This window comes from Fundulus heteroclitus, chromosome 4, assembly GCF_011125445.2.
Source record: "Fundulus heteroclitus isolate FHET01 chromosome 4, MU-UCD_Fhet_4.1, whole genome shotgun sequence".
In the NCBI taxonomy this organism is placed as follows: Eukaryota; Metazoa; Chordata; class Actinopteri; order Cyprinodontiformes; family Fundulidae; genus Fundulus; species Fundulus heteroclitus.
Genome location: NC_046364.1, coordinates 15,226,342 through 15,238,797, shown reverse-complemented (window position 1 = coordinate 15,238,797; position 12,456 = coordinate 15,226,342). Strand labels below are relative to the sequence as shown.

At 36.8% G+C, this 12,456-nt stretch overlaps 1 protein-coding gene across 2 annotated transcripts in view; it reads left to right on the top strand.

The window, feature by feature from the left end:
• gpc6a (glypican 6a) overlaps positions 1 to 12,456 on the top strand; it is a 207,245-nt gene that overhangs the window by 96,307 nt on the left and 98,482 nt on the right. The gene's annotated exons all lie outside the window — the stretch shown is intronic.

The following is a 12,456-nucleotide window of genomic DNA, read 5'->3' as shown; positions in this document are numbered from 1 at the left end:
GTAATTTATTTATTACATGGGGTCCCCGGATAATACTTATGCTGTGCGAATAGGACTTTAATCACTTAATATTATGCAAAATCGTATCAAAAGCACTGTTGTGGGACACATAAAAATGAAGAGGTTAGCTCTCTAACAGATGGCTCGTGCTATCAATCCAAATACCTTTGTAGTGTTTTTTTCTTTAAATAAAAAACTGCATCTAAGAATAAAGAAAAATTACAAAAGCAACCATAAATGAAGCACAGATGCAACAAACTAAAGTGTATAATGTTAAAATATGATACCAGCTCTTTATAATTGAGAAGAAGATGTTTATAGATTTTCCTAAAGAAAAGAGCTTGTCCCCTGCACGGACAAGTGGGTATAGATAAAAATGGAAGGATGGATGGCTGGATGGATGTTTTAGCTGTTGTAAGTGTTGTTAACACAAATGAAATAGTATCTTGGCTTACAATATAGAAGACACCAGAGTATTCAAATGCTATTTTACCAGCACAAAAAGCAGCTATGGGACTATCTCTCTATCTGTATCTCTATCTCTCTATCTCTCTCTCTCTCCAAAACTTATCTTTCTCTTCCTTGCTCTATACATCAGATTCATTTAAAACTCTCTTTCATCTAATTAAGAGGTTAAAATGAAAATGTGTTTGAAAGCTTTAGATCTTAAGATGTGGGTGGCCCATTTTCTATATGTAGGATTATTTCCACATAATTTGCTCTACAAAACCTTAGAATCACCCGCAGAGAGCAAGGCTTTGGAAAAAAGAGATTAAAGTGCATATCCAATGAGATTTCTTTTCACCAATACACTCATTGTTCTAAAATCAGTAGAGAATTCCTGATATTTTATATTTTGTGTGTGTACAACTACTGAGAGTATATACACAACAATCAAGCATAGCATAATGACCATTGAGAGGTGACGTGCAAAAATCTCTTAATCATGACATCTTTTTAATTGGTTAGATATATTGTAAAGCAAGGTAACATTTTCTGATCATAGTTGATCTTTGGACAAACAAGAGGATATGAGCAAGATTCATGAAGGGACAATTTAGACTTAGACTTAGACTTTCTTTATTGTCATTTTGTATGCACAGAGTGCATACAGAACGAAATTTCGTTTCCATACAGCTCAGAAAATTTGCAGTAACCTTGCAGTGAATTACAGTACAGGATAAAAATGCAGTTACAGGATAAGTTTCAATTGACTTCCGGATAAAGTGCAGCAGTGAACAGTAGGCAGTTAAAATGTAAACAAATGTAAACAAATATGCAGTAAGTTTCCAATAAAGTGCAGCAGTGATTTAACAGTAGACAGTTGCAGTGTAAACTGTAGACTGTGTAGGAGAATCTTCAAAACTGCAGGTCTTGGGTATTGTGCTGTGGCAATTATCTATTTAATGGGATCTAATGAAGAACAGTGGTGACTTTGCACTGTACATGTGCGACAAACTGTAGCCCCATGTGCAGTTTGTCGCACACATGGCTGCAAACCTGCAGAACACTGCTGCAGAAGCAGCACTCCCAGATGGTTGTTCTCTTTTAGCAAGATAACACATCACATCAACATGTTTGAGGTGTTGAACTGGCTTCCAAATTCACTAGATCTCAACTTAACTGAAGATCTGTGGGTGTGATGGTCAAACAAGTCCAACCCATGATGTCTAGACCTTACAACTTACAGGACTTTAAAGGGTCACCCCCAAATCAACATTTTTTGCCGATAAACTGTCTTATAGTTCTGTCTACATATCCTGGACATTAATTTCTAAAATTAGCGCATATTTGTTTAAAATCCTACTTTTGTGTCTAAAATCATCAGTGTGGCGCCCTCCTAGGGTTAAATAGTGGCTTTATATTGAATTTCAAATCCGTATTGGTTTTGGTTGCTGTGACGTAATTTGGAGAGAGAGGTGTAGGTAGCTCTGCCACTGGGGGGTATAAAAGCAGCTCCATGTTAAGAAAAAAAAATAAAAACACATTTCCATCTTGTGCCTCCATAGCGAGAGCTGTTGCACTTTTCAAATCCTCTAGCAACTTTCTTTTCCTTCAAAAAAGCGACTAGAAACAAATCTTCCAACTTTTTAAGTGTTATCTGCAAATTCACATTAAAGCAACCAATTGTTCTGCCGTTAGTGTCTTGAGGCAGCCGGGAAGGTGCTGGTATATTGATATTCGTGATATACAGTTTCAACAGCCAGCCAGCAGGCAGAGAGCGGCAGCCCCATATCGACATGGTCTTGTTGTGCTAAATATAGACAAAAGCACTTTGTTTGCCAACAAATACAGCAAAAACAAAGAGTTAAACACAGAAATCAAATATATTAATCCAACAGACATGATAATGTAATCGGAAAACCTTAGTATGCAACCCTAGTGAGCTGCTGACGTAGAAATTAGTAAAGTCATAGTAGATGACTATGCCCCTTTAAAACTTTTGGTTGAAAAGTTTAAGTTTTAAAGCTAGTTTCCTACCCAAAATGCATTATTTCTATTAGTAATTGGATGCCTGAAGCACTGCAGGTTAAACCTAATAGCATGTGTGATTTGGTATGAAAAATATAAATAAGGATCTTTGAAGAAATGTTTTATCTTTGCTCAGCACAGTTTATGGATTGAAAAGTAAATACGTGAAGTAGAAACTTTCATTACACAATAATCTGACAGGTTTTTGCTTTATATATGAGCCTTCCTTTCTTATTGCATACTAACATCACGTAAATGTCTACATGTCCACAAAGCTGTCTTCAATCATCTGTAGTGAAAAGATACATTTTTGCCTGTCTCTTGGCTCCAACCCCACAGTTTATTTCAATTCAATATTGGAGATAACACGAGACGAGAGCATAACAGATAAAACTACAAGCAAGAGTTAGAGTGCAAAGAGTAAAATTAGATGTTAGACATAGAACTAAGTTCTATGTTGGTGGAAAAACATTTTAGCCAAACACAGAAAGATATTTTAGAAGCAGCAAAATGGACTAAATTTGAGAGACCTGATGTCTTGGTAGCAGAACTGACCTCAGGAGCAAAAAACTCCATCAATCGATTCATTGTCTATACCCACTTATCCATGTGCCAGGTGCCAGGAACAAAGTTTCAAAAGCTTTACAGAGAATTCATGCATATGTTGCATATTTCATACCAACGTATAAGTAATTTAAGCAACCAAATAACAACCTTATAGTTGTCAGCTTATAATGCTGTTGTGTTTGAAGCCCAAAAAGTCAGACATGCCAATCCCTATTTATTATTGCCTTACTTGGCTTGTTAATGTAAAACTTAAAAGGCTGTTTGATTTTTACTAAACCTCTGAACTTGTACTAAAACTCTGAACTTCATTGACAAAGAAAAATTGAGGAAAATGATTTGAACTGGACACCGCCACACTCACCACCTATCTACAACTAAAAGGCCACTGCCATTCTGGATCAAGTGCCTTCTCATCAATTATGAGGTACTGCCAGGAAGCGGTGTGGTACTGTAGGAGATTGGGAGACAGGTGAACATCCAGCAAATTCAACATGAGAAGTTGGCTGACATGAAATAATCCTCTTTACCACAGAGCCAGTCTTTGTCCACCTGCTGTCAGTGGAGTACAAAAAAATATAACTTAGTTGAAAAGTCCACAAAAGTAGCTCAAGTCTCCATTCAAAAATATGATTTTGAACATGCTTCATAGACATTTGAAAACAGTTAATATAGTTTGTGATACAGTCATTTCATAACAAAGTGTTTGGCTTTTCTGGTCTAATGGTGGATTTTAGTTTTATTAAAATTATCTTGTCATTTATTAGTTATCTGTCATGAACACATTGTTGTACACATTTTCTTTTTCTGCAACTAGACAGTAGTGTAAGCCAGTTATCTTATTATTCAGTCCATTGTGGTTCTTTTTAAATGTATTTAAATAATGCGGTGGCAGCAAAGAATCAATGCCTATTAAAAAATAATAAGCACATTTGCTGTTGCAGAGAGACAGATTCCCTGATACTATCTGTAAGTATGGATATTTACATGAGTAGATTTACTGGCATCAAGAATGTTATTTATTTATTTTTTTTTGCTTCATTACATAACATTATATCCTTAAAAGTTACATAAATCCTCATTGCAATACACTATTAACACATGAAGCACTACTTCATTATTGCCTACCAAGCTTGAGGATGTTAAGTTTACTTTTACCATGTTAGATTACTGACTACTTTGATAAACATTTTCTGGAAGTAATATAGAATGTGATTACTATAAAATCTGTTCAAAATCAGGCAAACATGCTGTCTTGGCCTACATGCTCTGATAATTTTGTTTTTGCATAAGGCTTCTCTCTGAAAGGTAAATGTTGATATGGTATTTCAGTGACAAGAATGCTAAAGCCAATAGATTACAGACTTCCATCCACAGATTACTGGTAAAGATGTATAGAACCTTAAATAAATTATTCTATTCCACAAGCATAATATCACATAAGAAGTAAAATTGCCGTAACACAGACTCGTAGACTGGAGAAGGATTTGTGATGGTTTGGGCCCATTTTTTTTTATTTTTTTTTAGTTCTTTGGAAACCTATTTAGAGTAAATCTGTTGAGCTTTTAAAATCTGGTCTCTCGGCCACTAACCTGAATCAGTGCACCAAAATAAAAGGCTGGATTTTTTTAAATTTTATTTATTTTTGCATTATGATCACATTATTATTATTTTAGGCTTTTGCACATCTTTAACAGAAGTGTTAGTAGGCTCTAAAATAAGCTTTAGAATCTTAACTTTGAGTCTATTTTCTTAGTTTTAGGCAATGGCGGAAATATATACTGCAACATGCTGTGTGCCTTGTTGCTTGCATGTGGAGGTGACAAATACTGCCGTTTACCTTTTACTTAAATAATTTTTACAGTGTAAAAACATAATGGAAAGCTTAAAGAATGCTTTTAAAGATTCTCTGATTTAAAACATTCAGAGACAGATAATTTCCCCTCTAAATGAAGTTACTCTAAATGTAGCACAAAACATGCTATAATTATTCAGTAAATTTGAAGAATGTAATAATTTATTTTGATATTATATCAAAAGCTCAACATGAAAAATATCCTTGATTAAGAATGAAGTCTCAAAACAAGGCAGGCTGTATTGTCTTCTTTCTGCTATATGTTGTGTTGTGATTTCTATAAACCTAACAAGCCAGTTCAACTCCAAGTGTCTAAGTTCATAATTACATTACAACTCAGATTGTTTAAGTTTAAATGACAATTTGTTTTTCCAAATATATGACTGCTTTTAACCACGTTTCGTTTCAATTCTCCACATTACTTTGGAACAGAACGATGCACTGACAATGATGAGCCATACATCATTACTGCTTGTAGACAGCTCTGCATACACTAAAGCCAAAACAGGACAGATATCCCTCCATAAAATGGGATTTCACTCGTCTTGCACTGAACAGTTTCCTGAAGCTCGATCCTGGATTAAGAGGAGAATCTCTCTGGCTTACAGTTTATGATGACCATTAAGAGTTTTATCCTGGATGTACTTAAAACACAGTCCAGTCACATTAGGAACTGCTCAGAGTAGATTGCAGGGATTTGGACCTTTTGAACGATTTAAAGTTCAGGCATTTAGAGCACTTATCATTCCCTCTCCATACACATGGGAAGCTGGCCTAGTCTTTTGTGCATGTTTAGTCATAATGATGGAGGCGAGCGGGATGTTTTGCACAGAGGGATTTGTTTTTCCCCTGACGGCTTATGGCGCATCGTTGATCACATTAAACACTCATTTTCAAGCACAAACTGTCCGACAATTTCTAATTAAGCTTCAAGGCAATTTATAATCTTTACACATTTACCTATGCATTTTGTAATGACAAATAATTTTTTTGACATGTGAGAGACATCATCGGGTTTGTGTGGTTTCCATTGTGTTCTCTTGTTTCATTTAGGGTTGTTTTATGAAACTACTGCTAGGTTGGAACAGCAACATGCATTTAGCACTCAGCTGTGGTGGCTCAGACATCATAAACAGTCACACATTCGATACAGATTGTCAGTGTGTTTGTGCTTGATTTTAAATCAAGGAAATCCACTCACTGAAATCCATTTAAACTACACTTTCGCATTATTTTTATTTTTAACTTTGATTTAGGGAGGAAGCTGGAGCAGGTGATGAATCACTACTGTCTATATATTGCATTTTACCTACACTGTATTGCCAAAAAATATTGGGTCTCATTTCAAAGCTATTGATTCAGGTGTTCTATCATTTCCATGGCCATAGGGCATAAAGTCCTGCACCTAGACATGCAGGCAGCTTCAACAAACACTTCTGAGAGTATGGGTTACTCTCAGCAGCTCGGTGCAATCCAGTGTGGTACCATACCAGTATGCCAACTGTGCAATAAGTCCAGTCATAAAATGTCCTTGCCACTAAATTGTGCATAACCAGTGTTGTGCCAGTTTAACCTTACCATAAACTGTTTCAGAATTTACCTCAGTGGGGTAAAACTTAATAATTAATGTTCATAGTTTATCACCTAGATGTTTTCAATTAGGTTCACAGTTCCAACTTGATTTTTCCTTGTTTTTGGATCATATATTTTTTCTAAAATAAATTAAAGAAACATTTATAAGTCATGACATCATGTACTAATTAGCATATGGATCCATTTAATTCTCCCTTATTTTCTTTGCTCACAAAAAACTGTATTTTTTATGGCTAAATCTCAAAGACACCTGCTCTTCTCTGTAAATTTTAATGCTCTTATCAACAAAGAAGAAAACTGAAATTTTAACTGAAAACTCTTTATTTAGACTATGTTTGTAACTGCTTTTGATTTTTAACACATGGTTTGAGGATTTACTTTGTTTTTTTTAAATTGTATTCATTTATTTATTTTAAAAAAGAGCATAGACACAAACAGACACACACAGTGCACATTTTTGGATAAAATAAGAATAAATTCAGACAGCATGTATATGATTTTGGTCAGAAGGGAGTCAACCCACCATGATGTTCCTTTTTAATAAAATCCTGATTCTGGTTCAAGTGCATTAGCAGAAAAAAAAATCTTCAATTATTTCAATCGATTTGTTATATACTAATTTACTCATATAGATCCTCACAAAGCTAAACTGTGTCTCAGCTGCCCATGAGTGCACACAGCAATCAGCAGAAACTCAGCTCCTGCCTTGAGGGAATGTCCTGTGGCTCTTTCTCCACGAAACATTCAAAATTTGCACCTTCATGCCAGTGTAAATGTTTCATACACCCCCAAACAGAGCGCTGGTAAATTACATCACACTGAGCTGCGTTTTCTTTACATTGCTTAAAAAAACATCATTGTTCCGTCCAAAGTTCTCCAAAATACAAGCTCAGCTCATGAACGCGTTCATTGGAACGCTATTGACTCTGCAGGCACTTGACTTGTTTTTCTCTTTTCTGTAGACAACTGCCCACCCACTGCAGTTTACAGTAATTTTGACAGGAGCTGTGAGAAGCTCTGCAGTTTACCTTTGGTGTTTCTTGTACCCAAGCAATTTGCAAAACAAATATTACATTTTTGTTTCAATGACAGCTTCAACAGGTATGTCTCTGAGTAGCACTCTGTGTTTGAAGAGAATAGCTATCACACATTGATATATCGCCCCACACCAACACAAACCAGAACTGGCTTCTTCAACACTCCTCTTTACTGACTCACAGGGGCAGACAGAGCAAGCAAGTAATTTATAATGCACTTAAAAATATCTATCTATTTAAAATTATTAAATGTTATCATTTTAAAGATGCTTGATCTCTTTAAGGAAATATCTTCATTTTGGAAAATATCACTACTTCTGGTTTAACAATGGTGAAAGATAACGATAACAATGGTTTTCTGCTAGTAGTTAAAGTAATTTGATCTTAATATATCAAATAGATGTTTCAAACTTGCTCTTATACAGTCTAGTAGATCGTGAGATTTGAAAAGAAAATATTTGTTACGATCACAGTTGGCAATTGAACAGCTTTTTTGCCAGATTTTCTTCAGGGCAGATTAAAATGACCTGCGGCATAGTTCATGTTTGTCACCTTGGGCCCACTGATACAGATGCACCAGAGAAACTCCTCTCACTTTCTCTGTCTCTCTCTTCGACTGCCTACTTGTCTCTCGCTGGCTCACAGCTCACACAGCTTGCAGGGGATAAGGCCTCAGCCACATTGCTGTGATGGCAGATGGCAACTGGCTCGAAAAGGTTGGCACGTCATCGGGAAATGTGCTGCGCCAAAGATGTCCTTTTTAATTAAAAGATTTTGATCTGTGGTGAACTGCAGGATGTTCGCGAAAAATGAAAGACAGCATGTGGTCTGGAATTGAAGAAAATGATATGAAATGATAATAAAAGAAAAAAAAATGTGTTCCATACTCCTCAATATGGTATAAGCTAGATTCTGTGCTAACTCAGAAAGTTGCAGATTCAGTCAGCTTGATACTGAGTGGGAGGACTTTTTTGAACCAAAGAAATAAGATGAGAAATTGTCAGAAATTGAGAAAAATATAACATGAAAGTATTTCTTTCCCATCTGACTTTTTCACTTGTGAAAATATGTCAGATCATCTGACTGAGACTGCCTACTGCACTCTGATGAATTCATTTTTTGCACCTTGATTTAAAGTGTATGGCACCACATCTTTATTTAACAACCACTTAGAGGAAGCTGTCAGTGCTGGTGTTGTGACATTTGTCCAGGGCTTTCCTGGCAGCCATGGGAGACGTATTTGCCGCTGACATTCAGGCTGGGCTGCAGACCTCTAGAGTCAGATGGACATAGGGTGAGTGCTACGCTTTAATCCAGGAGACACCACAGCAGATGGATAACAATGCAGTGTATGATGGCCCTGTGACCCACTAGAGAAGATGGCTTGCTTGTGGTAGAGAGTGCCTAGGCATAGCACAGTGCATGCTTGGCTTTTAACGTGTTTGCACTTGTCTTGGTGAATTAAAGAAACAGTCCCAACCCATGCACCAGACCTACATTACATGGTGCATGTCAGGGTAGATCAACGGGCAGTCCCTGAACCTGTGCAAATAGAGACACTTGAGCTGACTGGTGGGGTGTGCAGGGGCCTGCCAAGTACCACTGTGTTGTTTTATTGAGGAACAGCTGCTCACATGTGGAATAATATGTCAGTCTCAGGCAGTTATTGATTTGACAGCAGATGATTTTAGTGTGGCCCCTCTGGAACTCTCTTGGCTGCATCTTACACTTAAGATGGTGAACTGAGACACACCGAAGTTCGCATAGAAGCACAAAAAGGGCTAGGCTTAATCAAAATTTACAGACTGTCTGTAATTTCAGGTGACATAGTACATGGCATCCATTGCCCTGTCTATGACTCATTGTGCTGAATTTGTATTTTACTATCTGCCTTTCCTCTCTGCAAACATGCATTATGCATTTTTCTGTAAACTCAATGATAGCTTTTTATTATTATTATTTTAATTAAATTCATCCAAAGCACAAATTAAGTAAAGTTACCCTCCAACCCTTCATTAAGTCTAATAAAATATGTATTTGTTTATGTGTTGAAAACACCTTTCATTTCAAAAATAGAAATTATTATTGTGAACTCTATTCAGTCATTAGCAATCATCAGATAACTTCTGAAGGCAGGGAGCTGAATACTTTGGCACACTACACTTTTCAGTTTTTTATTTGTAAAATATTTTTTAAACCATATAGAATGTTTATTCCACTTCACAAATGTATACCATTTTTTGTTTTTTGTTTTTTCACATAAAACTCCAATAAAATATATTTATGTTTGTGGTTGTAATGTGACAAAACAAGTCAGTCTCACTCCCAACTTGTCAAAAGTTGACTCTTGAACCAGCCCCCTGCATGTCAGATACTTACACGACGGAGGCACCCCTCTCATCATTTATTGACACGCAGGGTGCATGAGAGGTTGTTGCAGGCGCTCATAAAAATTTTACATGAACTGCAAACTGTGAACCTACCCTACCCTAACCCCTAAACCTAAACAAACACTAGGATACATGTTATCATACACTACTAAAGCTACCAACAGCAACATTGTAGGCTAAAGGTTTCGTCGCTGGTCTCGTGCGTGTCATGTGACACAATGTCTGCAAGCTGTCATGCACCATGTGCGTCAATATATGACAAGAACCCTGTCGTGTCAGTATCTGACGTGCAGGGCGTTTGACAGAGTGTCAACTTTTGACGAGATGGGAGTGAAAATGTGTTGGACAAAATGTGGAAAAGTCCAAGGGGTATGAATACTTTTCAAGCCACTGTATGTTGTGTAGTATGTGTCTTAGCTTGCAAAATAGCCGGCTTGCAAAAAATGTGTATTTAACAGGCAGATGTTTGATGTGCTGGATTAGCTCGTATCTATCTCAGTTCATCAAGCAATACAACATCAAACTAAACCCAGTTTTAAAGAGCCACACACTTCATCTAACATTCCTCAAATTTTTCCAAGGCAGATTCATTTCTACTTTAGAAAACCGATCAAGTGCTGCAAAGTTGCCTGTCCCTTGATGTGTACTTCCCTTTCCTGCTGAAAGGTCTAGCTGTCCAAATATTCCAGTTTGAAGAGCACTTGGAGCGCTGGGTTTCCTGCATTCAAGTATAGTTTTATATTTTGCCATAACTTCATTACAGCGTGCGTTCAGAGGTAGAACCACCTTAATGGCCGCTGATCAGTCTGTTTGATTCAGAAAAGCCTCAGTTCATGTGCGCAATTATACACGCGATGGCCGCAGCACAGACTGTTTAAATCTCCTTACATGCTGGTCATGATCTTTTACAGATTTGAGGAGGAAAAATAAGAAAAAAAAACCCACAAATACAACTAAATGCACCTAAGTGTCCCCCAACAAAAACACACTCACACCACAAGCCCTGGTGAATACAACACAGAAAAGAAAAGCTCCCCTTCCACTAGTCTCCTCAATCTAAATAAAAAAAAGCTTAGGACCCATGGACATCATATGTCCTTTTGTTTAAAACCATGCAGAGGGCTAACCCAGCACCTTAAGTAGCCAGGTAATAAGAAACTGCCTTTACCTTCTCTAAAGTAAAACCAGTCCACAGCACTCTGTAAGTCACTCTAAAAATGTGTTACCTGCAATAATCAAGAGGAGGGATCAGAAATAATTCTAGACCGACCTCACGCTCAATGATAGACATACCTTTGCAGGAATCAGCCTAGGATCTTATCTCCTCAGCGATCTAACTGCTTTTAAATGTAAAGGCTGATTACCTGTCTCGCTAACAACCAGCTGTGCTTTGTCACAGCGTCTTCCATATATGGGCAGGAGGAAGAGTGCGCAGCACCATACTTCTGGGACAGAATGCCCATATATAACATATTTAGCATTTTTTTGTAAAAAATATCACCTTAAAATGTGTCCATAAACAGTTTGGACAACTATTATATTGGTAGTTCAGCTCTGGAATCCAAAGGATAAATTTCATAATCTTAAAGAAAAGGATTTAAATTAACACTAGACTGCAGTTTTGTTTCTTTGGAGATGTCCCACACCACTTCCTCCAAGTTTTATTAAATTCCCACTTGCCAACAGATAAACAAAATGATAGCACCTATCACACACCAGCTTTTGTTTCAGCAGATAAACAATGCCGGGTATCTGTTAGCGCCTTCCGCCGAAATGCACAGGAGCATTTTCTGCTCTGGCACCCTTCTGATAAAGTCATGGCTATGTTTAGACACCTACAATTACTTGGTGAGGGTCGGGTCACTGTTCTGATCAAAGAAAATAGTACATTTCCGGAGATTTCAATTTGGTAAAAGTAGAGTGCGTTCTAAAATGTCTCTGTTTCTCTCAAAAAAATGTTTGCCCTAATTAAAGGCTTTTTTTTTTATGATTAGGTATGGAATTCATTATCAAAACTAAATGTTTGATCTTTTCAATCTAGTAGTTGTATACACACACACACACATACATATATATGTATTATTAATATATTATATATTATATATATAAACGTACATGTATATATCTGTGTAAAATACATATAATAACCAGAGTCCCTTTTTTAAAAACTACAATGTGTTTTTAAGGCGTGAGTTGAAATTTCATTCAGTAGTTTGTAAAACAGACACATGTTTCTTTTGGAGGCAGATGGTAGTCTTATTTGCATGGTGACATATTTCTCATATTGCTATTGACACTAATGGCTGTGGAATGGAGTGCAGACGGTGAGGTAGCGATAAAGTCTTACACACTTGTCCAATCAGTGTGATGCAATGCAACCTGTCATAATAATTATGACAGAACTATTGAGACAATTCTTTAACAACAGACTCTCTGTCCCGCCACTGTTCCCCCCTGATTGGCCTTGGTAGCTTACAAAGTCATTGTCATTTCTCACAACTTCATTACTTGGTGGCACAAAGCAATTTCCAATCTCTGTGCGCTT